This window comes from Coturnix japonica, chromosome 13 (genome assembly GCF_054131305.1).
Source record: "Coturnix japonica strain WE chromosome 13, WE-NBRP24, whole genome shotgun sequence".
NCBI lineage: Eukaryota > Metazoa > Chordata > Aves > Galliformes > Phasianidae > Coturnix > Coturnix japonica.
The window spans coordinates 8,366,705-8,393,934 of NC_140675.1; the positions used below are offsets into that span (position 1 = coordinate 8,366,705).

The window sequence follows — 27,230 nt, forward strand, 5'->3', positions numbered from 1 at the left end:
CACAGTACTCCAGATGGGGCCTCACAAGAGCAGAGTAGAGAGGGACGATCACCTCCCTATCCCTGCTGACCACCCCTCTCCTGATGGAGCCCAGGATCCCATTTGCTTTCCGGGCTGCCAGAGCGCACTGCTGGCTCATGTTAAGTTTCTCATCTATCAGGACCCCTAGGTCTTTTTCTGCCGAGCTGCTCTCAAGGACAACTCCTCCCAGCCTGTACAGGTGCTTGGGGTTCTTCCAGCCCAAGTGCAAAACCTTGCACTTTGCCGTGTTGAACCTCATTAGGTTCACCCGAGCCCAGCTTTCCAGCCTGTCAAGGTCCCTCTGAAGGGCATCCGTTCCCTCCACCGTATCGACTGCACCACTCAGCTTGGTGTCATCAGCAAACTTGCTGAGGGTGCACTCCATTCCCTCATCGATGTCATTAATAAAGATGTTAAAGAGCACCGGTCCCAAGACAGACCCTTGAGGGACACCGCTCATTACCGGCCTCCACCTGGACATAGAGCCATTGACCACCACCCTCTGTCTGCGGCCTTTCAACCAATTGCTTATCCATCTAGTTGTCCACCCATCAAATCCACCTCCCTCCAATTTGGAGATGAGGATGTGATGGGGGACCATGTCAAAGGCCTTGCTGAGGTCCAGGTAAATGACATCGGTCGCCTTCCCTTCATCCACCAACGCCGTCACTCCATCATAGAAGGCCACAAGATTAGTTAAGCAATCTTGTCGAATTGAAGCCGTTGTCCTATGAGATAAGCCATCCAGATAGCAGCTCTAAGTCGAAAAACCCCACCATGCAGCCCCCCAACCCCGCACCCCTCCTGCTGCCTTTAAATCTTTAAATTAAAGATTTAATTTGTCAGATGAAGTAAAAATAGCTGTGTCAAAACTTAAAAAAAGAAGTTCTAAAAAAAGTCTGACTACTCTTCACACATAACGTAACTACTCTCAGAGTTGGGTGCTGTGTTTATTTAGTTTCTTTTTAAATATCTAAATATGGTAACAGAGATCTATTTTTAAAGATCAATTCCAACATTTTCCTGACAACCCCAGAGCTGTTACTCACAAAAATTGTGACACTTTGTCTTCTTCCTCAAGATACAAGAACCCAACTGAAGATCATGCAAGTTTTCCTTTACTTAATCACACAGCATCTTCATCACATTAGATACAACTATCTTTGATCCATAGCACAACCAGACTGCTTTTTCTTTTTCTACAACAATGATATAAGGAATTTTTAACACAGTTTCCTGAGTAGTGCTACCTAAAAGTACCAAGTATATATATACAAATAAAATGTGTGAACTCACACAAAGTACTGTGCAATTATGCCTTCTAATATCCCTTTTTAAACAAAGGGATGAGTTAAGTTCCACTGGGCATGCATAAATACCTTGGAAGAAGCTAAAAAGCCAAAACAAAACATTTCCTCTAAAAAATTCGACACTATATTGAAAACAGTTCCAGAAGACTATTCTGAAGATTGCTCAAAAAAACAACCAAACTTTGAGAACTTTGGGGAGTTGGCTGGGGGGACAACTGCTGCTTGGGGACTGCTTTAACATCAGTCAGTGGGCAGTGAGCAACTGCTTTTTGCATCACCTGTTTTGTATTAATAAAGATACACATATATACACACACACAAATATATATACACATATGTATACACACACAAGTGTCTGGAAGTAACGCATCCTGTATGTTTCCTTGGAAGCAACAACAGATACAAAGAGCACAACACCACTATTTGACAGAGCATAATCTCAGCTATGAAACAGTCATCATCAAGAGCAGTGCATCTCCGCCAACAACGAACAAGAGCCTGCATGCCACACTTATACAAATCTGCACCAGCTGAGGCGACGGCTGTCACTGCTGCCACTACTGAAATGCACCACCACCCTTCACTATTCTGACACCCACTGTTCAGTCTTCAGAAACATTCACAAGCATCAATGAATGTCAGTGGGGGCCATTTTTTCCACATGGAGGAATTCAGTTCCACCCCTTTGCTCCACCCACACTCCCACATCAGGCGCCATTCTGTCAGAGTGCCCCTCTGCTGCCATCTGTCACACAGCAACAATACATCATGGAACACTGGTGGGAAGGTGTGCCCACTGCTGCCATCCCACCAAAAGCCATCTGACACTGTGGGCCAATATTATAAAACAGGAGGCCTACACTTTTTCAGAAGTAACTGAAAAAATGCATCACCAGCTCTCATTGAACAGGTGCCCTCATAGCAAAACAACTCCTTGTACAATAACTGATAGTTTTACTGATGATCTTGGAGAAGGGAAGGGGGAACACTAGGGAAAGCCATAGTGAATTCCAGTGAATTAAATTCTGTGTTAAATACTCTCCTGCCCTAGAAATTAGAGGTAGAATCACTAATTCAGTGTCAGCGTGAGTGCTACTTAAGTTGTGCATTTGTCTTTAAAGGAAAATTCTCTTTCAGTTCCCAAGGTAGCACATGAGCACATGAAGCTCATGTTGAAAAAAATGAAAAACAAAAAAAAACCAATCAGATGAGTACTAATGACTGCAAGAACTACTGTACCGGTGCCATTTCTCACACCTAATTTTCACTCAACTTGAATTAAAAAGTCACTGTCACCTCTCAGCAACAGCGTAATGAATCATCAGGATTTAGATTGAACTTCACAATTTGGCAATCAAAAGACATTCAAATATTCTACTGAGTACTGCAGAAACATACTCTTTTATAATTCTTATGAAAGCATTTTATCAGTGACAGGGCACTGATGACATTATGAAGTGCAGAATGTGTTCCTGCTAAGGAGCGCATGCTTCCAAAATAATAATAATAATAATAATAATAATAATAATAATAATAATAATAATAATAATAATAATAATAATTCTGAGGCTCAGCATTCCTCAGGCTGATATATTAATCATGCAAGAATCAAAACTGATTATATCCCAGTAACAGTTCTCAAAGTATTATCACTACCTCTAAATGCAACTCAGCATTTAGTCCCCCTTTACTTCATTGCTCAAAATGTCCAAAATATATTTGGAAATATTCAGCAAATATTTTTATCTGATCTGCACGTTTACCTGAAATGCTAGGGGTGCAGGGAAGTAGGTGAAAAGTTTTAGAGTTTACTGTTTATAACACCCAGAACAATCAAAAGGCAGCAACATTGACAAGCAGAGAAGCTTATCAATTCATCCATCACTGCTCTACAGCTGGCAGGTACCCATTAGCATAGTTCCACTGCAGTATCCATACGTAATCAATTCAGGAAAGCAGAGAAACTACCTCATTCCCAGCACCCCAGTCACTGTCATAGCAGGACAACCAAAAAAAATCAAGTTCAAAGTGATTCCGGGAAATAAAAGAGCACTCAGATGCAATTCAGTGTCACAAAGGCTTTTCCCTGGGTTCTCATTTTCCTTTTCACCGATACTGATTAATATATTTTTAACTGATGTTTTACAGAACTGCACATCAGGATAACAAGTCAGTAATTTAACCACAATATTCTGCCAGGTGAAAACCCTGAGTATGGTTTTGAATCTTACTTTATTATTGTTTATTCTACCACTGTGTTAGGTTCACTCAATGACAAGCTTGTCAGTATAGAGACCCACTGATAGCACAGATGTACCACACAAATCTTACAGCAATGTCCCGTGTTGACATGGCAACCTCTGCAATGTTTAAGATCAGCAAAAAAATCCCATTGCTGTCCCCAGTGAAATGTGAAGAGAACAAACTTAGACTAGAAAATTAAGTTTCCTACCATAGGTATTTCCTAGAAAGTGTCTTACCTGGGTCTGAATTTTTTTTTTTTTGTTGTTAAATATACTTTTCTATGAATTGTCTATAACTTTCCTATTTTCATCACTGAAGTCAACTTAAAAGCATACTGCCTGGATATATTGCATTGAATTAATCACAAAGCTTACTTTAGTCAAATAATTGATTCACCATATGCACAAGGCCATACTTTCCACACAGTGACAGGGGACTCTGACTGTGCACACTGGAATACACTCAGAACTTTGAGAAAAGAAAAACAAACCATAAGGACAGCAGCAGCCCTTCACTGGTACTGGTGATTTGAGCCAACAGATCCCAAACCTGTCACCTTCAGGATGCTGAAGAGGATCAATCCCATGACTTTTTGCAGGTTTTTCAGTGCCCTCTGTTGTTAAGTTCCACCTATATGTGGAGGGAAGGAGTGACCAGATTTGCTTCAGAAAACAGCACTTAAAGATTTAGGAAATACATGAATTTCACTGGTTAACTGCTACTCACAATTGCAGCACATGTCACTCTCACTTCTTGCAGAAGGAACTTTATTGTCACTTCACCAAGACTGCAAGCTGACAATAAATGTGCAGTGAAATATTTTAGAAGTGGAAAACATTTACAAGTAATTTCCTCACAAAGAACATCAGAAAACTGTTTGGGAATTGTTTCTCTTTGTTGAAAGTGAGATTAATTTTCCTGCCTGGACCCTGCAACTGTAGCTTTCACCATGACAAATATCATTACACAATAAATGCTTGGGTGTCTTCCAAAACCCATTAATTTCTTTGCCTTCATGGCTACTTAATACCCCAAGAAAATGTGTGGCTCCAGCTGCCTGACACACCTGAACTAAGAGCCACATCATACTGTTAGTCTGGACAATTAATTAAAACACCAAAAACAATGCACAAACATCAGGAAACGGTCTTTTTTCCTATTATTTTCTAAAAAAAAAATAGAATGTTTTCAAAGATTATTCTGTAAGTTGCACCTTATGACGTTTAGCACTTAAAAATGACATGCCCCATGCACTCTTGAGGATGTACAGCTAGAAATTCTCATTAAAAATTAGTCAGAATCCAGCATTTAGAGTCCTTCTCTCTGAAGATGCTCAACTCTTCATGAAACGTTACTAACTTCGGTGAAACCATGTACCTGAGTAGAGATTTTGGCTCCCAGCTTTGCGTTCTCATCTTGCTTTTGCAGAATCGGTCATACACTAAGCATAATCTGAGCACTTTTTGCAAATACAGCACTAAGAACACAAGAATCAATGAGTTGCATGTTAGGGACTCCATGGTTTCTTACTTTAAAAAAAATTCTCCTGCTTTTAGAAGTTTAATCCTACATAAATGAAGTTGTTACACTGTAATGTTGGGCTCTGGTATTAGATACACTGTGAGAAATAAAGACAGTTAAAACAATTAAGAAAATAAAGGTCAGGAAGAGTGAAAAAAGGAAGCATAAGCTAAGAAGCTTCAGCCATTATAGGTGCCTGTCTATTCCAAAGAAACGGAACTGTTATATTAAGATTTACTAGAGCCACAATTTACATGCCTAGTATGAATGCATCACCCACTATATAACAGTACATACAAACACAAGTATACATGCCATGCATACTGATACAAAATGAGTCATAAAAATCTCCAGTGACACTTCTAATATGGACCATCCCTTTATCACACAGTGTGTTACCTCCATAACACAGCAGCAGATTGGGTCTGACCCAGACTCCCCACAGTGTTCTGCTTCACTGCCTCTCCTCAAAAGTGAAAGTGCCAGTCACACGGCAGAACAAAAGGAAACACTACATCAAATGAAGTCAGAGATAAACAGCTTTTCTTGGTCTGCCAGTTCAAGGAAGCTAATATACAAGATACGCTTCCAGCCAAGCTCTTTATTTAATGCAAGAAATTCCATGTTGCATTATAAACAATAGCTGTCAGTCTCACAGCTGTAGAAAATTAAACTGATCCCATCTTTCAGTGAGCAGTACACATGATTTATGTTGTAATATAAAGATTAAGTCCCTTTCTTACTTAATTAGGATTTGTCTTGTAAAGCAATTGATAAACCTGTCAACTTACTGCTGTTGATTATACACTTGAAGGACTGGTTGGATAACTTTAACATAATGCTATTAATTATATTTTCAAGAATTAATGGTGATTCAGTCTGAAGTTATGGTAGAGATATGGTAGAAAGTGGACTGGCCTGTTTCTACCCTAACAGTAGGTCAAAGGAAAGAAGAGTACTTTCTTTCCCCCAAAACGATGTTAAAGAACATTCTTGAGAGCATGTCAGAACACAATAGAGACCCTTTAACTGAAACACTTCTATGGCCTTCCTTGCAAGCCCATCTTATATAACCGATTTATTAAAGTTAAGTGGCATGTTTTCTTACATTAAGCATTGTCACGGGTTACTTAGATTTACCTATGCCCGTGACAGGGGAAGCCACCAAGCCACCCCGTGGGCCCCCCCCCCCCCCCCCCCCCGGGCCCCGGAAAGGAGGGGGAAAAAGGGAGTGGGATAAAACAGCAACAATCTAAGGAGGAAAAACTTATTTTACTAAATATGATACCGAAATACAAGATAACACAATATAATATAATTGAGGCTAACAAATCGAACAAAACAGAGAGAGAGAGTCCCCGAAAACCGAGAGGCCTACTGTGAACTCTAGGCAACACGGCTGGAATGCTTCCCACTCTCCGAGAAGTTCGAGAGAAGAACGAGGGCACTCCAGCCTGGGAACGAGATTATACAGCGTCCTGGTCTCGTGACTTATCATTAACCCTGTTGTTCTCTGGGATATGTGGTCTTCTTCTGTGGACTGCACATTCAATAGAAGTATCCATACTTTACATGATGTTATGATGTGGAATACTGATAGCAAAATTACAAAATTACAAAACCATGACAAGCATTTATTTCTAAACTTTAAAATCAGCTTTTCAGCTAAGTCTTAGATACTACCTGTCAAAATGCTAAGTCACAGTTGATGAAACAATTATAGCAGTTCTGACATCTTTATGTAGCACACGTGTTTAAGTCATATTTTCCTGAATTTACTTTTCTTTAATAAAACTTAAAGCAATAAGGAAACAATAATATGCCAAACCAAAATTTAATTTGAACACTGTACAAAATCACAGTTAAATCTTGAGGCTCTCAGCCTAAGCACTCTTTTGAATGGCCTCTCACTCCAAGGTTCGACTAACAACACTGCCTCAGAACGAAGCGCAATATCACCAGCCTGCCTGGCAACTGCTTGTACCAGCTGTGCATTAGTGGCAGCATCCAATGCATTCCAGTTAGAACGTTCAACTGAAAAACATCATCCTTGGAAAACATTCCACACAGATTGGTCAGTAGATGCCCTGCTAGCCCCTTGCTATTTCAAGAACCTGAAGAACTCATTATATATTTAAAGAATGAAGGTGACAGTCTTTCAATTAGTTTACCAAGAAAAGAAAGAAAAACTCCTCTTGAAGATGATAGCACTTCACACTGATTTAAGTGGACCTTATAATACCACTGTTGGAAGTAACCGCGGGAGACAAGCCTCATCTATCATGGTCAACAAGTCTCATTTATTAGGTGTAATAGAATTTCATTTATACAATCAGTTATAAGTTCATGCATATTGCAAAAGTAAAGCTCAGGATGGGTGAGTTAGACATTACTTCATCTGACCTTTGTGGTTAGTCTTATGGATACTTTTTCTTTACAGCTCTGTCTACACCTTGCTACATATGTTGTTTTTCCCTCAGGCCGTCCTTGCCTCTAGATACATATTCTGTCTTTAGCTACATACCCTGTCTTTTCACATACTGATTTCTTCTCAGCTGCCTAGCCCGTGATCGGCCCTAGGATAGACCGTCTTTGTCTTCAGTCACGTTCATTCTTTTACAATTTAACTAATGGAATCTCTTCATGTCCTTTCTCACGAAGCCATTCTGCATAAACACTCTCCACATACCACTCAACTAGGAAATAACCGAACTTCATGTAAGGGACAGTCGCTGTTATTTCTTTTCATATGTGAGAATTCTTGGCAAGATTAGTAACCACTACACCACCACCACGACTGCTGAAAATAAATATTGCATCTAAATACAAATCTTTCTTCACAAATATCCACACAAAAACATTAAAGTTGCTCTTATCCTCTTATGCACAATTTACTAACAATTCTTTATTCCAGCCCATTCATGAATATATGATTTTCAGCTACATACATCCATTTCTGGAAGTAATAACCTCCTTTCCCATTGTCTGATGCACCTCGGTAGCCATTTCTGAAAGGGACCAAAGACAAACTAAAACTTTTCTTTTAAGAAGTATCCTGAGATGCTGAGGTTTAGCACACAGTATCTTGAAGGACCAAAACCAACTCAAGATTCTGGTAACTCAAAAATATAGCTTCAAAGCACACATCTCAGAGACTCCTGTAGCCCTAAGCTGTGTTGCTCACTCTTGTCCAGACTCACTTTATGACATGAATAATCTATAACTTCAACTCATAAACATAATGTCAATTTTCATATTAGTAATGAAACATTTGGTGACTCAGTAGCTTTGTAGGGCTCAGATCCTCTTTAACATCCATGGCCTACTTCTGCATCACAATTTTCTTGCAAGATTGAACAGGCCTATTTCCCACTTAAAAAACAGTAAGAAAAAATAAATACCAAACCTAATTAGTTGTCTCATTCTACATTAAAAAAATAAATCCATCTCTGCATATGCTACTGTCTGTAATTCTGCTTTCCTTCAGATCCAGGGTTTGTCTCCCCATTAACTACATGAGACATACCCAGGTTCATTTTCTCTTTACTTCACTTAGGATATCCTTTATAACTGAGCTTTCTTTAGCCAGCCTAGAACTGGATTAGGATTAAGAGGTCAGATAAAGATCTTCCCCCCACAACTGCTTCCTGAAGTAATTTCCCAACAAAAATCCACATACAATGTATTTTTATTAACAGTACAGAAAATACACACTAAGACAACTTAAAATGAACTCCTATTAAGCAGATTCCTTATTGAAGCATCAGTGGGAGATTTTCTGCTGTCTTCCCCCTAAACCAAAAATCATTTATTCTTTCCACTGCTGTTAAAAGCATCATTACAGAACACAGAAAGAGGAGGGGATTTTTATTATTATTATTATTACTGTGGATCTTCTGCTTCATTTAAAATGAATGTATAAAAAAGGAGACTATATGATGAACTCTAAGTACTTTGATTGCCCTTATGAATTCAGGGAGTGGCAAAAGAATCCTTGGTAAATAAATGGGACAAAAGTAGTTTTTCTTGTCAGCTGTCATCATGGAATAGAAGCGTTATCAACTTCGCAGACATAATGTGCCTAGGCAGAACCATGTCTCCTGTTCATTGCACAACTGAAACTGTCTTCAGTAGAGCTACTTTTGCTTACACGATTGTGTAAACAGGAGCAACTGTTGATCTTATCTCATGTTCCACTGTGTATTCTGATTATTGCTAACTGTGGGCAAATGTTAATGATCTCTCACAGTCTTCAGTCAAATGACTTACCCTGCAATGACTGCTTCCTAGCATATTAACATCTTTCATCTTCTGCCCTGGAAGACTTGGAATCACTGTCAGGATAGTTCTGGAGCAAAGACAGGTGAGATGAAGTTCAGATCCCCCTACTGCAACTGTCCTACACCCAACCCACTCAGGCATTTCCTCATTCCCACATAGGAATGCTGCATAGACAAGCAGGCTCCAGCTGGCTGAATCTACTTTAAACACAAATCTGTTGCAAAAAGTAAGCATGGCTCCTAGCCATCACCACCCTCCTCTGCTCCATGACCCCCCTCAATTTGTAGCTATAACCCCACCAATCTACCCTTCCATGACACATCCTACATTTCCCTTCAAATACTCCCCTTCACACACAGCTATTATGGGATCTTATTCTTAACTGCCAAAGAGTACAGAAAGTTTATTTTGTCAATTATATCAAGATAAGAGTTCATCGAATATAACCAAATTTACACAAAGAACTGTTTCATTCACAGAACTGGAGGGGCTGGAAGGAATCTGCAGAGATCATTTAGTCCAACCTCCTGCACTTAAGCAGGCCTCCTACAGTAGGTCGCACAGGAAAGAGTCTAGGTGGGTTTTGAATATCTCCATAGGAGACTCCAAAACCTCTCTGGACAGTCTGTTCTAGTGCTCTGTCACTCACAAAATAAAGAAATGCTTTTTCACATCCATATGAAACTTCCCATGTTCCAGCTTGTGCCTGTTTCCCCTTGCCCAAGAAGTGCCAAGAACCTGGCATCATCCATTTGGGCACTCACTCTCCTCTTCTCCAGCATGAAGAACCCAGGTCTCAGCCTTTCTTCAGAAGACACTCCAGCCCCTCATCACCTTTGTGGCCCTCTGCTGGACACTCTCTAGTAATTCCCTATCCTTGAACTGTGGCACAATGGAAAATTGCTTGCTTGTGGCCGATCTGTTGGCCACCAAGACATCTAGGTCTTTCTGCACAGAGCTCCTTTCCAGTAGGTCAGCCCCTAGAGTTACAAGACTGCCTAAACATGAGCTAACTTAAGGAAATTAATCATCTTTCTACTATTTTTGTGAAGCTAGTGCAAAATAAATGAATAAATTATAGATATTTACTCCATAGCCACTTTATAGAGAAAATAAGAGTCATTTCTAGTATCACGTACAAAGAATAAGGCACAGAAGACAAATGTTCTGCAGCTGCAGCCATTTAAACAAAAATTTGTAGAGGTACATGTGATGCATAAAGCATTCAGAACTCTACTTCTCAAAATGACAGGAAGATACATAAATAAGGTTACTCAAAGCATTCTCTCTCCAAACTGGAAAGAAGATACATAAAAGATGTCAGTTAATGAACCTCTCTGTGTTACCTACACGAGTTAAGGCTGACATCACAGCTGACACTGAGGGATTATACTTCACTCCAGAAGGAACTGTACTTGTACTTGCTTAGATTTGATTTGTTGCTGTTGTGGATGCTCTGAGCAGTCATACAAGGATTTAAAGCCAAGTTTACAAGATCTGGAACTGGGGAGGGAGCAACCATATCACTAGCACCTGCCTACCCTAGCAGAAGTGCTGCAAAGGCAGGGGCTCTGCCACTGCTAGGAGTGAGCTACTCCTAGCTCACCTAGATCTTTTTCCCCACCCTCTACACTGTCATGGAACATTTAGGACAAAAGCTGAAAAATATTGTTCTTCTTTCCCCACTACATCAGCTCCTCTTAGTAGCTCTAGTAAATCAAAGTCATCAATTACAACAGTCGTTCTAGAGTCACTGATGAACATAAAAGTAGCATCCATAATTTTTCAAATACGTTTGACATGCTGTTATAAATTGGAAAAATTTATTCTTAAAGTCAGTGGTTGCTAATACATCAATAGCAATGCAAACTCTGAAAAATTATGTGAAGTTTCAAATCTAAGTAAAGATAAAATCTATATTACCTGTATTACCAACACAATCTTCTACTTGGTATTTATCCTGTACATCATTAAGGCTACTAAAGATTTGCATAACCTTCAATGACAACCTGCTCTCATTCATCATTTGCCTTCAATATTCAGCATAGATCACAAAATGCTGTCCCTTTGGATAAATAATGAAGTAGTTTTGAACACTTATTATCCTTAAAGTTTTTTCTGGACAATGATCTGAACATAAAAAGGTCAGAAAAGCAAGAATAATGTCTAGGGTTGTTCAGTAAGTAAACACAAAGAGAAAGATTGATCATAGGAAAGTGCAGCAAATGTTACAGTCTTTGCAGTCTCTGGTTTGACTAGAGAAAACAAACTTGCCACCTTCCATCAGCTGTGAAATACTTACTGTTAACCTGAGAGAATGTATGACAGACTGTGAGAATGTTGGCTTGCAAGTACAGAGGAAGAAAAATCACTTTCTTGTTTAATTGTGAACAATTCCTTTTCTTTCTCAGTCTAAAACGTACTTGCTTCTAACTGATAAATACAAGTTATCACATGCTATTGGAACAGAAACCTGGAGGAACTGTTAGTGAGACTCCAGATGTTAAACACTTAGTGCAATTTTTCATAGGTGATTAGAATGAAAAGTAGACGATGTACAAACATAAAACAAAGACAGATGAACAGCTGCTAATTAATGATGACTAAATGACGTTGCTTAATGATGAATTCATGCTAAGTTATAGTCAGGACAGTAATTGATTCCTTTCAGGTTCTTCCTTGAAGACTCTATTTATCAAATGCAACCTCTCCATACTTCTTGGCAACACTGCTTATGGCATAAAGATTTTTTTTCATGTCTAGCACAGGGAAGCTAATCAATTGCTCAACAAATACTCATGGCTAGTATTCGATCTTCAAGGTTTTAATGAATCAAATGTTGTTCATACTAACCTGTATGACATTATACATATGTCATCAGTGCTGAAACAGGTTATGAAATCAGCACTTTGCTTCAATACAAAACCAAAAATATAAAAACTCTAAAAATTGTCTGTAAATGAAACACATATATGCTCAAAATATGGAGGTTATTACAGTAGAATGACAACTACGACAGCAGTGGTGTTCCCCTGGGGTCGGTGCTGGGTCTGGTCTTGTTCAAAATCTTCATCAATGACCTTGATGAGGGGATAGAGGCCACCCTCAGCAAGTTTGCTGATGATACGAAGCTGGGAGGACTGGCTGACACGCCTGAAGGCTGTGCTGCCATTGACTCTCACATTGAATATATACAGATTTCACCCAACTTTAAAAAGAAGCAACCTGCATTTAGCAAAAACAGTTAAGACTTAAAGCCAAGAAAATGCTTTTCTAGGTTTATCTTTTCTCCTAGCTCATTCTTCTCAGGGAAAACAAGAGTTTTATTTAACAGTGAAATCTGGCAGTTAACCTTTATTTCAGAGAGTTATACAGGGGGAAAATTCTATCAGGATAGAACGAGGAGAAGTGAAAAGACTGTTTTACATCATTGTATATCTGCTTCTGCATGGAAGAACACTGTAGTTTTTTGGGTTACTCCAAAATGAGGAGTGGTTCTAGACAAACTAGTTGACCTAGAATAGCTTGAACTGCTGTAAACTTTTCCTTGTTATCACCTCATATAGGAAGTAATCTATTATGGATTAGGTAATAGACCCTGTTTCTACAAAGGCTTCATACACTGCTTCAACTTCTATAATATGATAACAAACCAAAATAACACTGCTTTCTGCAGTTATCAGGGGGACTGACAGAAGCATACACAAACAAAAAGGTTGAAATAAAATATAAAGCTCAACTTTGTAGAGTTCAACATGAGCAAGTGTTCCTAAAACTCAGAATTTGTGGGTATCAGAACTCTAAAATAGAGAGTTACCATTAGTTTGATTGCTAACACTTTCTTTTATGCTGGACCCTCTAATTCAGAGTCAGTTTGTGTAAGTCTGCAAGACCTGCTGCTCCAACTCTGAGCTGTTACTAAACCCTTATCTATTCCAGTGTTCTCCTTAAAGAGTGACAGCACAACAGCTTCTCATGTTTTCAAAACTCTGCCTGACCTCTTACTCACAACCACCAACATGCAGCTGGCCCCACATTTGACCCAACCTTCAGGGTCTCTACTCATCTGACTAAAACACTGTACATACGCTTGCCTTTACACTTAATCCCATGAAGATCCACTCAACAGTCATATTATGCTGCAAGAGCTTTGGCCCTGCTTTTCATCACATTTCTGCCACATGTTAACAAAACCAGTCCATCTGCCTGAGTTTAAAAGATTTGTCTTTTATTAATATTAATACCTGAGCACTGTAGCATTGGTAATCACTATAGAAAAGTTGTATTTAAGTTTCACTGAATTCTTTTTCTCCTCAGGTAGCCTATGAAATGAAAAAGATATCTTTTTATATTTTGTCCTGGGGTACAGAAATAGGGAACATGCAATCAAAATGCACCAACTTCTCCTTCTCTCAGTAAAGTAAATTGGAATTCTCTGGAGCCTCGAGGTACATAGAAGGATACCATATTCTTCCTGTTAAAAACAAATTCCTGTAAATTTTGGAATATATTTATTCCAGAATAAGCTCTGCTTTATTACTTCCTGGCTTCCAGTGTAGTTACTGCTCTTGAATATCATCCTTAATATACCTTGAGGCAGAAGTGAAGTCAGCTGATTCCCCTGAGTTCTTGAGACAAACACCACTTGGGGAATCAGAATAAATAGCTCCAAGAATCTTGAATTATTGAAACTAAGTTATATCTGAAACAGACTTCTTCCCAGCTTCTGTTTTCCCTCTTCTGAGTTTTGTGCTGGTTGGTAAAGACCCTTCTCACCCTTAGTCCATAAAAACAGGTCAATACCTCCTCTTTAGCACAAGCCAACATGGAGAAAGGAGGTGCCACACAAAGACAAGGAATACACCAGATCGATCCCATCTCCCCCCCCCGCCAGACTGTCGGACAGGAGACAAGCTGTCATCAGCAGAACTCTATAGGAAAGAGATTCTCAAAACTGCATTGGACCAGTGGAGTGTGTTAAGTCAATCAGGACCACTCATTTCCAAACCCTATCATAGAATTCAGGACACACAGCACCTTGTGAGGTGGCATTTATTTTTATAAACTCACCGCTTTGCTGAAAAAGTGACAACAAGAAGTTGGTTAGGGATGTCATTGCTACCAGCACTGGTGGAGATTAAGGGCAGCTAGTTAGGTAAAGAGAAACTTCTTTTTTTCGCTACTGATATTTACTGTGCTGAAAAGGAGGATGAGGCCTTGCCTAAAGTCATAATACTGTAGAAAAGCATGAAAAGAAAGCTGATTATAGGTCAGATCCTGAAGATGATGGGAACAGGAACAAAAGAGCAATGACATATTGTTACCATGAAGATCACAGATACTATTTTGTTCATTAATTGCTCATTACAACTCATTAAAGTAGCTATTGCTTCAAACTGTGCCAGTGCCCCCTGGAGAAAGGAGCGTAAAGCAGAACTGTGATTCAGTAAGTGTAAGAACGAAAAGTATTGAGCCAATTTAAGTAGTAGTGCTCTGTGTTAGGCTGGGCTAAGTCCTTGGTTGGAGGGCACTTGGCAGAATTTTAATTAAGTAACTCTTCAAATCTTTGGTCTTATCAAGCAGAACAGTATAATTCTCTAAAATGAGAATCAAAAAGTACTTTGCAAACATTAGTGATTTAGGCCTCAGCACAACTTTGGAATTAAAGGAGCATTATCACCTCTTGAACAAGGCAGCATGTTTTCTGAATCATAAATTAGCGCTCCAGTTGCTGCTCATTATAAAACTTATCATTCTTCAACTGACCAAAAAAAAAAAACAAACCCCATTGCTCCTAACATATCTCATTGGCTTCCAAGCAAACCTGTGCAAAACCTGACTCTAGGGAAACAGATGCACAATGAACACACAGTGAGGAGTAAGTACACTAATTGCAACCAGCCTTGTTGTGACTGAGGACGTGCACCAGGCAGGTGATAATTCATCATGTCAGTAGGTAACAACCTAAATGTGAGCACATACATGCAGCACAGAAGGGAACTGTATGAACCAGAGGGAACAAGCAAATAGTTCAGCAGTGTACATCACAAGCTCCCCAGCCCCCCCTGCAACATGCTGTACTTTATCAAAGCAGACAGGTACACCTGAAAGCAGTGGTAAGTACTCATACAATATTTACTGAGTTCTGAAGTTTCCTGGAAACAGTAAAAGCAGCAATGAGGAGCTCGGCATGAAGGGCTGACCTTGCAAGCCAAGTTAGTGAACACCAGAAATAAGTGTGCAATCCTGCATTTTGCTACTTAAATGATAATTATGGTTTATGAAAACCTGCTCATGCAAGGAGGCTCTGGTAGTTCCCAGAACTAATCTGTTAATTCAAGAATTGCTCAAGTATATAGTTACCAGGAGCAAGGGGGAACCACCCCCTGTGGTCACAGCAATGGACCTGCACAGCCTCCCATCCACAGTGGGCTGTACAACACCTTCCCTGACCTCTCCCAGCTTTACTCTGGCATATCCAAATTCAAATTTCTTTTTATGTAAAATGGAAACCCATCTTGGCATTCAAGCAGCCTTTAAGACACTGCTTTCTAGTTTTGGTTTTTGAACTTATATTCCCTCAGTTTCCAGAGTCTGTGGCAGAGCTGCTGAGAGGCACCTATTTGCTAATGCTGTGTGCTAACTATCACAACTCTTTAGTTTAAGTGGGAAAAGTCTGGAGAAACCTGAAAGCCCAAATCCTTCTGTATCAGAGCTGGCAAAAGTGTGGGTGCATGCAAATTACTTTTAATAGCACCTCATCTAACAATAATTGAAGCTACATATTTACTTATTTTTATACAGAAAATACACTTTCAAGTTTCACATCAATTATAAACAACAGCAGCTGTACCACATATCTTCATATTATCTTATGCTTTTCCTATTAAATCCAGTTAATTTCTTAGATGGAGTACATAGCACAGGATTAGCGTTACATTCTGATCTGAATTTAGAGCATTGGCTTCTACAAGAGACACTTAGATTCTGGTATAATGTTACATATATCCTAAATTCTGAGCATTTGTTGCTTAAATTATAAACCTTTTGCAGTAGCATTACATAAGAGAGTGAGACCAGCCCAGGGAGGCAGGTGGCCTTCCAACAACATGGAATTATATTTAACACCCATTACTGCGATGTGCAAGTGAATCACCAATCATCAGAGAAATTTATAGCAGGAAAACACCTGCCTTCCCACCTGTCTCTTTGAGATCCTTTGTGCAATTAAAATGCAAGCTTTGTTTTAAATAGCTATATGTTAAAATCCTCACATAAGTAATGATGTGTTAAATAGGAAATAACTGAAAATTGAAGTAGACCCTCAAGTTTTGAAATACATTTTTTTCATCCAAACTTAATGTTATTTTAAATCCTGACATCCTCAAGTTATGTTGAGATTCCATGTGGTTATTCAAAATGAAAGAATGAACTCTGGGTGACCTTCACCAGATTTGTTTTTAAAAGGGTAGAGCTGCAGTCTTAGAGTATGAGAAATACTGGTAAATTTGGAATCTGCTTCACATGCAAGCAAAGGAGAGCACACAGGCAGCACAACATAGTCACCGCTTTTACTTTCTAATTAATCTCACCACTGAATTGTATCTTTGCATAAACTGTTAGCTGATAAACTATAAAAATGACAAAGCTGCATTTTTTTTAATGCAGGGTACACAGAACAGAAACTGCATATTTGGCACATGTAATTTGCATTAAGAGTTTAGCCCTTCCTGCTTGTGAATCACCTCCTCCATATACAGAAAGCAGAGAAGGGAAAATATCATAGAAAAAACCATAATCCCCCAATAAGGGCTGCAACTGGTCCAACATCAGCCTGCATCTTCGTTTCTCTAGCTGTAAACTAGATTTAACATTTACTAACCTTTGTTAAATTGCTCTATGAAGATTGCTGGTAACCAGGGATCATTTCACACAATACAGAGACAAAACTCTCTAGGGTAAAACAAAGCAGCTGTTTAATGAAGCACAGCAATATAACATGATTTTACTTCAGGAGCAAGCCTGGGGAGGAAAAAAAAAATCTGTTTTCCTCTTCATGAAAAAAATATAATCAATCAAGCAGTTACTTTATTTGTGAGGCTGTGTTTTTCTTTCCAAATTTTAGTTTTTTCCTGAAATACAGCAGTTTCAGCATGCATTTCCCTAAACTTTACTAATGCTTTACTAAAGCTTTTAAAATGCTTTACTAGAACACGGCTTGCTGACAACTCTAGAGGAAAAATTCCTCCAAATATGTGATTTTTAGTACAATTTAGCTATTCCTGCTCTTATGATCCAGATTATACTAGACTGCTTTAACAAGCTTTCAGCAAAATAGCTCAAGGTTACATGGCTCCTTGCACTGTATTAGTTTCAGATTAGCAACACAGGGAAGGAAGTTAAATACAAGAGATGACTGGGAAATAGTTTCCATATAAAATCCTTTAATGTAATAGAGTGATCAGTATTATTTGAATCACAATCTGTTGATAAAATCCTTAAAGAACTCCCCAAAAGACTTCTGGCAAAGAAGAGCTGATCTTCTAGATCTAGAGCTGAACTTACCCAAAGACAAGTGGTTCCAAATAAGTTACTTGCCCAGGCAATTTACTCTCCACATACTTGCTGTATCCTGTATTTCCAAGTACCCATATGCCAAAGCAGTCATCCATATGCTAAAGAGGAAAAAAGTGCCTGCTAGGTTATCTATTCTGTGTGTTAGAAGGTCTAAGATTCTACCCACTAACATCACAAGTCAGTTTGTATTTCTAAAAAACTGAAATTCTTGAAGAGTTTCACTACCAAAGATACGCCAACATGAATAACCTGAGTGACAGGCAACTAATTTAGTCACAGTAGTTTCTAAAGGACAAAGCAGCAACATTCAGTGACAAACCTTACTGTAGCACTTGGATTCTAAGTGATAAAGAATTCTAGAAAAGCTTTTAGTGCTTACTAACAAGGATAAGGATTTAAAGTTTCTTCAATTGTAATATTTCAGCAAAACAAACATCAAGGTACAAAAGCTAAGAGGATCAAGGAAAACAAATTTAACAATACCAATTTTTAAAAACAATACTCAGAATGACACTGATTTTTTCTTGAACTTTGTAGTCTTAGGTCTAGTCAAAGGAATAATCTCAATTTGTCTTCTATAAATAAGAAATTTAGCTCATCACTGCACTGCCCCAGTTTATAGATAAAACATTAGCTTACTCTGGCTTATGTATAATTTACCAAATAATTTTACATGGCAGTACAAAGCCAGGAGGTTAAAGCAGCTAGTGAAGAATTTCATGTATAATGATAAATCGATACATGTAGTACACAATATGTTATATGTACGTTATATGTTGTTATTATTACTGCATTTTATTATTTTATAATTAAGGAACGCTCAAAAGTTTTACTTGAAATTTCGTCTCATCCTCTGGGCTGAATGTTTCCATCACAAGTGCGATTCAGAGCTGCCCATGTAGCTATAGCCATTGGTCCAGACTCTTGCTTCTCCATTAGGTGTCAAAGTACTACTATGCAGCCAGAGCAGTATTTCTTGTTTCATTTCTTTCAAAATGAATCTAGTATAAGTACAGCAAAAGCACCCTGCAAATGAAGCCAACATGCAGTAAGCACTGGAGAAATTTAAAAACTACAAAAGAAGATATTCCACTACTAGGAGAAAGTGTTTTTACCCGACGCACATATGGAGTACTTTGTACTACTTGCTAATCATGCTCTCATTTTACCCCATGTACAAAAACACAAAAAGTTGTTTGCTCAAAATAAAATACCTGCCTCATATATAAAATGTTCCACGTTACATCATTTACTGATTAGGAAATCAGTACCTTGAATACTAAGACTCCGCACTGTCCCTCTCATGGGCCCTGACACATCAAATACGAATTAGAAAGATATTGTGATCACATATGTCATTTTTCTTTCAGTAACAACTAAGCTCTACACCTTTATTTGCCTTCTGTATTTCTAATTATGATACCGTATCAATCAGCATAGATATCCCAGTCTAATTAAAAAAAAAAAAAAAAAAAAAAAAAAAAGTAAAGTCTATTCTCAGCATCCTGTTTAATGTAAAGGTCGAAGTAGTTCATGTGTGATTTCTTTCCATGAAACTTCAATAATATTTACTTATCAGCAAAGTTGTCTGCACTTAACACAATAATAAATGAATAATGCTGTTCAAGGCTTTCTCATGGTATTCCAAGACAAGCAGAACTGAAAAACAGCAATAGTCCAAGATATAAAGAAGCTCATCAGTCTCTGCTTTTCTTTTTCTCATTGAAAGAAAAAAAAAGAAAAGAATCACAGAATCACAGAATTGTAGGGGTTGGAAGGGACCTCCAGAGATCATCAAGTCCAACCCCCCTGCCAAAGCAGGTTCCCTACACCAGGTCACACAACTCAGCGTCCAGGCGGGTCTTGAATATCTCCAGAGAAGGAGACTCCACCACCTCCCTGGGCAGCCTGTTCCAGTGCTCCGTCACCCTCACTGTAAAGAAGTTCTTGCACACATTCGTGCGGAACTTCCTATGCTGAAGTTTCATCCCATTACCCCTTGTCCTGTCCCCACGCACTACTGAAAAGAGACCAGCCTCACCCCCACACCTCAGGTATTTATAAACCTGGATCAAATCCCCTCTCAGCCTTCTTTTCTCAAGGCTAAACAGACCCAGTTCACTTAGTCTCTCCTCATAGGGGAGATGCTCCAGGCCCTTCACCATCTTGGTGGCCCTCTGCTGGACTCTTTCCAAGAGATCCCTGTCTTTTTTGTACCAGGTAGCCCAGAACTAGACACGGTATTCCAGATGAGGCCTCACCAGGGCAGAGTAGAGGGGGAGTATCACCTCCCTTGACCTTCTGGACACGCTCTTTTTAATACACCCCAGTACGCCATTGGCCTTTTTGGCTACAAGGGCACACTGCTGGCTCATGGCCAACCTGTCGTCCACCAGGACGCCCAGGTACCTCTCAGCAGAGCTCCTCTCCAGCAGGTCTTCCCCCAGCCTGTACTGGTGCATGCAATTATTTCTTCTTAGTTGCAGGACTCTACACTTGCTTCTGTTAAACCTCATCTGGTTTCTTACCGCCAAGCTCTCCAGCCTGTCCAAGTCTCGCTGAAAAGCACTGAGGTGCTCAAGCTCCACCCCAGAATTTAGCCACCTAACTACTACTACTGAAGCTAAATAAAGATAATTACTTGCCCACCACCTTAGCCTTCCAAATTACCACACATAAACCTTGAGCTTGACCCCAGTGCTTTACTCAGCAAAGCAGAACAATTGATCTCAAAGGTCTCATACCCAAAGCCCTCAACAGTCCTTCATCGCTTAACTACATAATACAAGCCACCTTCACTTCTGTCATAGATGAGCTACCAGCAGCAGCAGGTTTGGCTTAGCTTCTGGGCTTTCATAATTCAAACACACTCAGCCTGCCTGTAAACAATTTACCAGCAATATAAATAAGTGATGGCAGACAAGCTGAACCTAGTTGAGGCTCCAGGAAAGTGACTGATGAATTGTGCCCCTCAGGTGAGGAGAGGCAGCCAATACAAATGATGCTCTTGAAACATTTGTGTGCTGCTGCTGCTTTGTAAGCTACGGATCAGTTCTTCCTGCATTATGTCACCACTCCCAGGTCCACGGTGAGACAGCTCCTCCTGAACTATCTCTTTGCACAGGAGGTAACGTCACTTTCTGTCACTACAGCACTGCTTCAAGATTAGGAAAGCAAATTACAGACAGCACTGCTCAGACAGCAAGAAAATCTAAGGCAATTCACATTCACTGAGGCATTACAGTTCCCAGCTCCTCAGCTGTTGCCAGAGTCCCTGTGCGACTACACAAATATTCCCAACCTGCAGTATACGTCACTAGTGACCTCTACGTTTTGCTTTGGATAAGCCGTTGCCACTTCTCTGACTGGGAAGTAAAACTTTATCATTAGATGTTGCTGTTAAATTTACCATCAGCCTCCCCTCAGTGTCCAGAAAAAACTCTTGGACAGCTGATAATCCATCTTTCAGTTTAAAGGCTGAGCTATTACATCATGCTGCCAGCAAAAAACTGTTTTCCATAAACTCAGCCATTCCTTAATGTGAGGTGCTCAGAATTCTTGTTCACTCACAGTGGCTGCTAAAACCCAGGTTTATTACATAGCAGTGTCACTGGTATCCAGTGCTCACCTTTGCAAACGTCACATCTCTGCAACTCAGGAACAAACAGAAAGCAAGCCGATTCTCTGCATCATTTGACAGGAACATTTATTTATACAAAGAGGATACAGTCAAAATTATCCACGCTTTTAAACAAAACTAAATAAAAGGAATGACATGTTGGGAGAGGGAGGCAGTGTTATACTCAAGGTGTCTGCAAGACATATTCTAGCAAAATACGCTACAACAGCTTGGTTTTTATCTTTCACCAAAATACTCTGGTTTATGACTCAGTTTTTCCCTCCATATGGGCTGCGAGAATGGGGGCAGATCATAGAAAATACAAGTGAAGGAACCTCACAGGAGAAATGCATCATAATCAAGGGGAAAAAATATATATTTGAGCTTGGATTCTCGCCTCCATATAAACATAGTTCATTCTCAACAAGCACAGATTCAGTTGTGGAAACTGCTCTTTTGTTCCTACCAAACACTCAAGAACTCACTGGGGAAATTTTTAACTAGTGCACTCCATACACATTCTCCAAAGCATCCATCCCCACTCGCTGAAGACATAAAATGCATTTTGCAGAACAGCTGAACTTCCACCTCGGCTGATACTGCTGCAACCATTTCTCTGTCCTCTCATAGGAAGGAGAAAGAGTTCACACACAGAATGCTAAGACTATTAACATACAATAAAGGAACTAAAGAGGCTGAAATCCTTTGTCATAACAAACCTGTTCAATTACTTCATCCTTACAGAGGTTCTTTGTTGTTTTTTTTTCCAATTTAAAACTGATGACAAGATGGAGAAAAAGAATGCAGCATGCTAGGGTGAATACAACAGTACGCCTCTCACAAAGAACAGCAAGCAGCATGACCTGCATGCAGCATCATCAGTAATGAAGACCAGGTGACAAGGCATCCAACCCCATAACACAAAATGGCTTGGGTTGGAAGGGACACCAAGAATCATCAAGTTCCAACTCCCTGGAGCTGCGAAGAGCTGCGAAGAACTCAGCACTGCATGTTCTGTATGAGGAAGTACTTGTACTGAAGAATGAGAAATGTGATCAAACCTTGGTCTGAACCAAGATACATCCAGCATCTCAGAGACAGAAATTTATTTTTTTTGTTATGAGAAACAACATAAAGTTTAAACATACAAACAAACAAACAAAAACAGCACTACACATTACTGAGTGTTGAGTGTAACATACATTAATGATGGTATTTCCTTTAAGACGTGTTTATTCCAAGCTTTTTCTTTGGCTAATTCATTCCAAACTAAGTGTTTATTTAATGAAGTTTAAAAGGTAGATGCAATAGTGATATTAAAAAGTTTAATTGAAGTGGACATAATCATATGTAAAGTGCTATGATCCAGGGACTACCCAACACAAAGGACAAAATAAATTTGTTTGACGTGAGAATTTTCTGTTATTGTTTTGGGATTACAACAAACCTGCAGCTAAACTAATTGTGCCATAACTGTTAAGGCTGTGTCAGCAATTTCTGTTGTGAACCTCTTTGCCAGTGTCTTCTTACTAAACAAAAAGTTCTTTCCAAGGACTGAAACTTGGAATGCAAGGCTGTATTTATCTTTAGAGACTTCAAAGAACAGATTCAGTTTGGCTTAATGGAAGGAGGGGAAAAAAAAGATTGCTAGTTTGGGATACGTGACTTTCCACTGTCAATTTTACCAGCACCAAGTTTATCCTCAATTAATACAATGTAGAGAAATGTATTTCCCTGATGCAACTTTATTTCAGTTTAGGAATAAAAATGTTATGCAAATCACCTTCCCTAAATATGATAACTTTTCATATGGTGTATATAATGTTTTGGATTTTTTTTTTTAATATCAAAATCTACTGCCATAACCAGGTCCTGATCATACTCTATACTTATAGGGAATATCCAATCATCTTCAAATTACCTAACACGTATTTATCTAAAAAAAAAAAATAAATCCCTTATGGTATGCTTTTATTTCCTCAGTTGCTCTAACTGTACTTAGAGACCCTCCCGAATTAGAAGTTCCTAAAAAAATATTAAAAAAAAAATGTTGTAAGACAACAAGAAACAATGCAAAGAAAAAGTTCACAAGATACAGTGGGAAGCATGGCAAGGCCCTGGAACTAACTGCATAGCCCCACAGATGGATCTGATATGACCTATAGTACTGGCCTGGCTCCAGGTGGCAGGAATTCTACTTTAATAACAGACAGACCTTTTAAAAGAAAAATGTCATGTCTATATTGCCAAAGCTATTTTGTCTACTAAGCTGTGCTTCAGGACCAGCTTGCACAAGGACATCTAAAAGCTAATGCTACTTGGAAGTCAAGAGCTCTCAGACTTGAAAACCAATAATCTTTAAACAGGCAAGATAGAGGGATTGGGTACATGGAGGCTCTTCTCAAAAAATCATCACCAGGGCTATAGAAGAGCCAAGCACTCCTAGATTTCAGTCTCATGACCCATCTAATGGAATACAGACAGAAGTAGGGTTATAACCCTTGGAATGGTTCCAGTAAAGGCTCTGCACATCCCTTCCTCCTTGAACAAAATTCCTTTGTGAAAGATTTTTTCTCATATAATTAGGTCAAGCTCTGTCCTTTTCAACATTTTTCTTTCCTACCTCTTTATTTCATTTCTTTAAGAACACATTTGAGACTTAAGAATAAATAACTATAGAGGAACTACTGAACCACTATTCCTACTTGAGTAATGCTTCATGTGGACATTATTTCACAGAGGCAGACAGTGCCTGTGCTAAGCAAACAATTGGAACCTTGCCACACTACACAGAAATTAATGTTCTTCATGAAGTGGCAAAAGACTCGCATGAGGCAGACACAGCACTATTGAAAGAAGCTTGCATTATTTTTGCTGTAGGATGTCATGTCAGAATGCATAAACCCCTTCCACCTCGAAAGGCATTCAACCTTTACAGTAAGGATACGTGTGCAAGACTTTGCTCAAATGAAACTCCTCACACTGCCTCTCTTCAGCCTTGTTGGCCTGCCTGGTAGTTCTCCTTCCTATTTCATCTCCTTCTGCTTACACTGTCTGCTGCTTACACTGAGTAAAGTTTAGTCCAGTATGATTCTGCTCAGACAAGCTTGGCTCAGCTTCTCAGAAACAGCTTGTCACTTGTAGTCATGTGCATTTTAAAAGGTGCATGGCACACTTCATTATTTACAGCTTAAAATAAAAAAAACAAATACTCAAGTCAATTGAGTAATGCAATTCAATCCCCACTTTGCTGCCAGAAATCTTTTTCTCTGCTTTAACTGACCAGTACTACTAAATTATATTTGCATAGGAAAAACAAACACTTTTTACTGGAGAGAATAAAATGACAAATTATTATAATTTGAGATTTTCTTCTAATCTTCAGTAACTATAGTGATTCAACCCCATATTAAACAAGCATTTCTTCTGCAGCACATTCCACCACAATAGGAAATCCTATAATCAGAAGAACATTATTCATAACAAATGCAGATGAACTTTCAAATTGTCATAGGACTGATCCACCAACATCCAGAGACACCTGGTGGATGCTGGAATCTGAGTCCTTAGTCCTCATACAGGAATCCTATTTAGAGCCGTCAACACTGGGAATTCATTGTACAAATACTATTAAGATATATAGCAAGGATCTGTGTGTCCTGAGATCTCATTTTAAAATAGGAGGAAAAACAAACTCAAAACTGATGTTTGAAATACACAATAAAGGAGTGAGTGTCTGGCATGACCTATGCATATGTGGATGTTCTAAGGATAGTTTGCATATATAAGGCCATGATGGACAGGATTCCTAGTTACTACTTCCATAGTATTTTTTTCCCCCAGACCATTTACCTCTCCAAGCTTCTCTGAATAGCTGCAATTTTGTTTTCAAAGCTTCTCACTGTCCTCAAAAAACAACCCATTTTTATATAACAAAGATGGGACGGGGGGGGAAATGCAGCCCTCGTCAAGGAAGATCATAAATACTAGTGTGTTCCAGAAGCATATAGATATTAAATAGTGTAGAATCTCACTTCTGGGAAATATGAAACAATTCATCTACAAATCATTTTTAATATCATGAATGAAAATGAACTCTTTGCTTCAGTATCCTGGAACAGCAGGATGGGCAGACAGCCTGAAGCTGAGCATGACTAGGTAGGCAAAGGCAATGTCCTTGCTGACAAAGAGCATGTTACGGTTTGAACGAAAAATCCACCTGCGTCTGTGACAGGGGGCCGTGGGCCCCACAGGGGCCCTAGGCCGAAAGGAAAAAGTTAATTAGGAAAAGAAAACAGCGGCAACGATCTAAGGAGGCACACTTATTTACTAAATACTATATTGAAATACAGGATAACACAATATAATACAATATAATTGAACATTGAGCTAACGAATCAAGCAAAATAGGAAAGAGAATGAGTCCCGTAACCGAGAGGCCTACTGTGAAATCTAGGCGAACGGCTGAAGGCTCCCACACACTCCCCTGAACGCCAGAACTCGAAAGACGTCAGTCTGGTCTGCGACCGAGTTAATATAGAGTCCAGGTCCCGTGACCTATTGTGTTGTTCTCTGGGAGATGTAGTCTTCTTCTGTAAGTTGCAGATTCAGTAAAATTATTCATGCTTTATATGATGTTATGATGTGGAATACTGATAGCAAAATTACAAAATTATTAAACCATGACAGAGCACAACCCCACAGCACCTGAGCAAGAGGAACAGAGCTGTTCAGAAATAGCAGCCGGGACAAGGCACACCCCAACAACTGTCACCCATCCATACACAATTGCATTCAAGTCTGGAAATAAAGTCAGGGGGTCAAGATCACAATCAGTGCAGTAAACAGCACAGGGGAGGCAAAAAAGCTCAAGAAAGTGTAGTGAAATGGAGGTTAAAAGCAGCTCTTAAGGAAAAAATAGGTTTTATTAAGTTTCAGAGTGCTGCATTCACAGCAGACTGATCCCATGTCACACAGCTATGCCATATCAAATCTAGCTTTGAGTAGAGGCAGCCAAACCTTTAGGATAGGGGAAGGGCCTGACACCTACTAACTGAGAACAGATGCATTACAAAATCCTGAATTTGGCAGCACCAAGTTATATCCAGCAAACAGTTGACCATTGGATCTACATACCTAATTCTTAATTAGCTTGAGCTACTACAAGCTAAATGCTGACAAATCTTGAAGTTCGGCAGCCAGAACACCTACAGAATAACAGATAAGGTGCAGTAAAAGCCATGAAGCCACAAGCCCTGAGGCTATGGAGACCAAGAAACCCTGATTTCCACAGGTACAATTTAAGATATTTTAAGAACTTCCTGACAGTTCCTTCTGGTTTGACACAAATTCACAATGGAGAAAGTTCTTATGTAGGCATGCACAAATATGCATCCCCTACATATATGGGCTATACAGCACACAATTATCACTGTGTGATAGCCTTAACTTTTTAACACTGAAATTCTTCTTGTCTTGTATCTTGTATTTTTCAGCTATGCACATAGCAAAATGTTTTGCAGACACAGGGTATCAGTGTGGTATCCTTGTTGCTACTGTTAATATTAAACATTAGCCTGCCATAGAAAAGGAGGACTATGGGTAGCCCTAAGTGATGTGTTTGCCCTGCCTCTGTTAGATGCCATTCCTGATTTACA

At 39.2% G+C, this 27,230-nt stretch overlaps 1 long non-coding RNA gene across 2 annotated transcripts in view; it reads right to left on the bottom strand.

Moving 5' to 3' along the window:
- Window positions 1-26,477, bottom strand: part of LOC146758664 (uncharacterized) — a 93,689-nt gene extending 67,212 nt beyond the window's left edge. The window contains exon 1 of one of the 2 annotated variants that reach the window (XR_014933743.1): window positions 26,018-26,477. This is a non-coding gene — a long non-coding RNA (uncharacterized LOC146758664). Of the gene's footprint in view, window positions 1-6,474; window positions 6,527-26,017 lie in introns of those variants that run through there. The other variant, XR_014933744.1, reaches the window with a different exon arrangement.
- Between the last annotated feature and the right edge of the window lie 753 nt (window positions 26,478-27,230).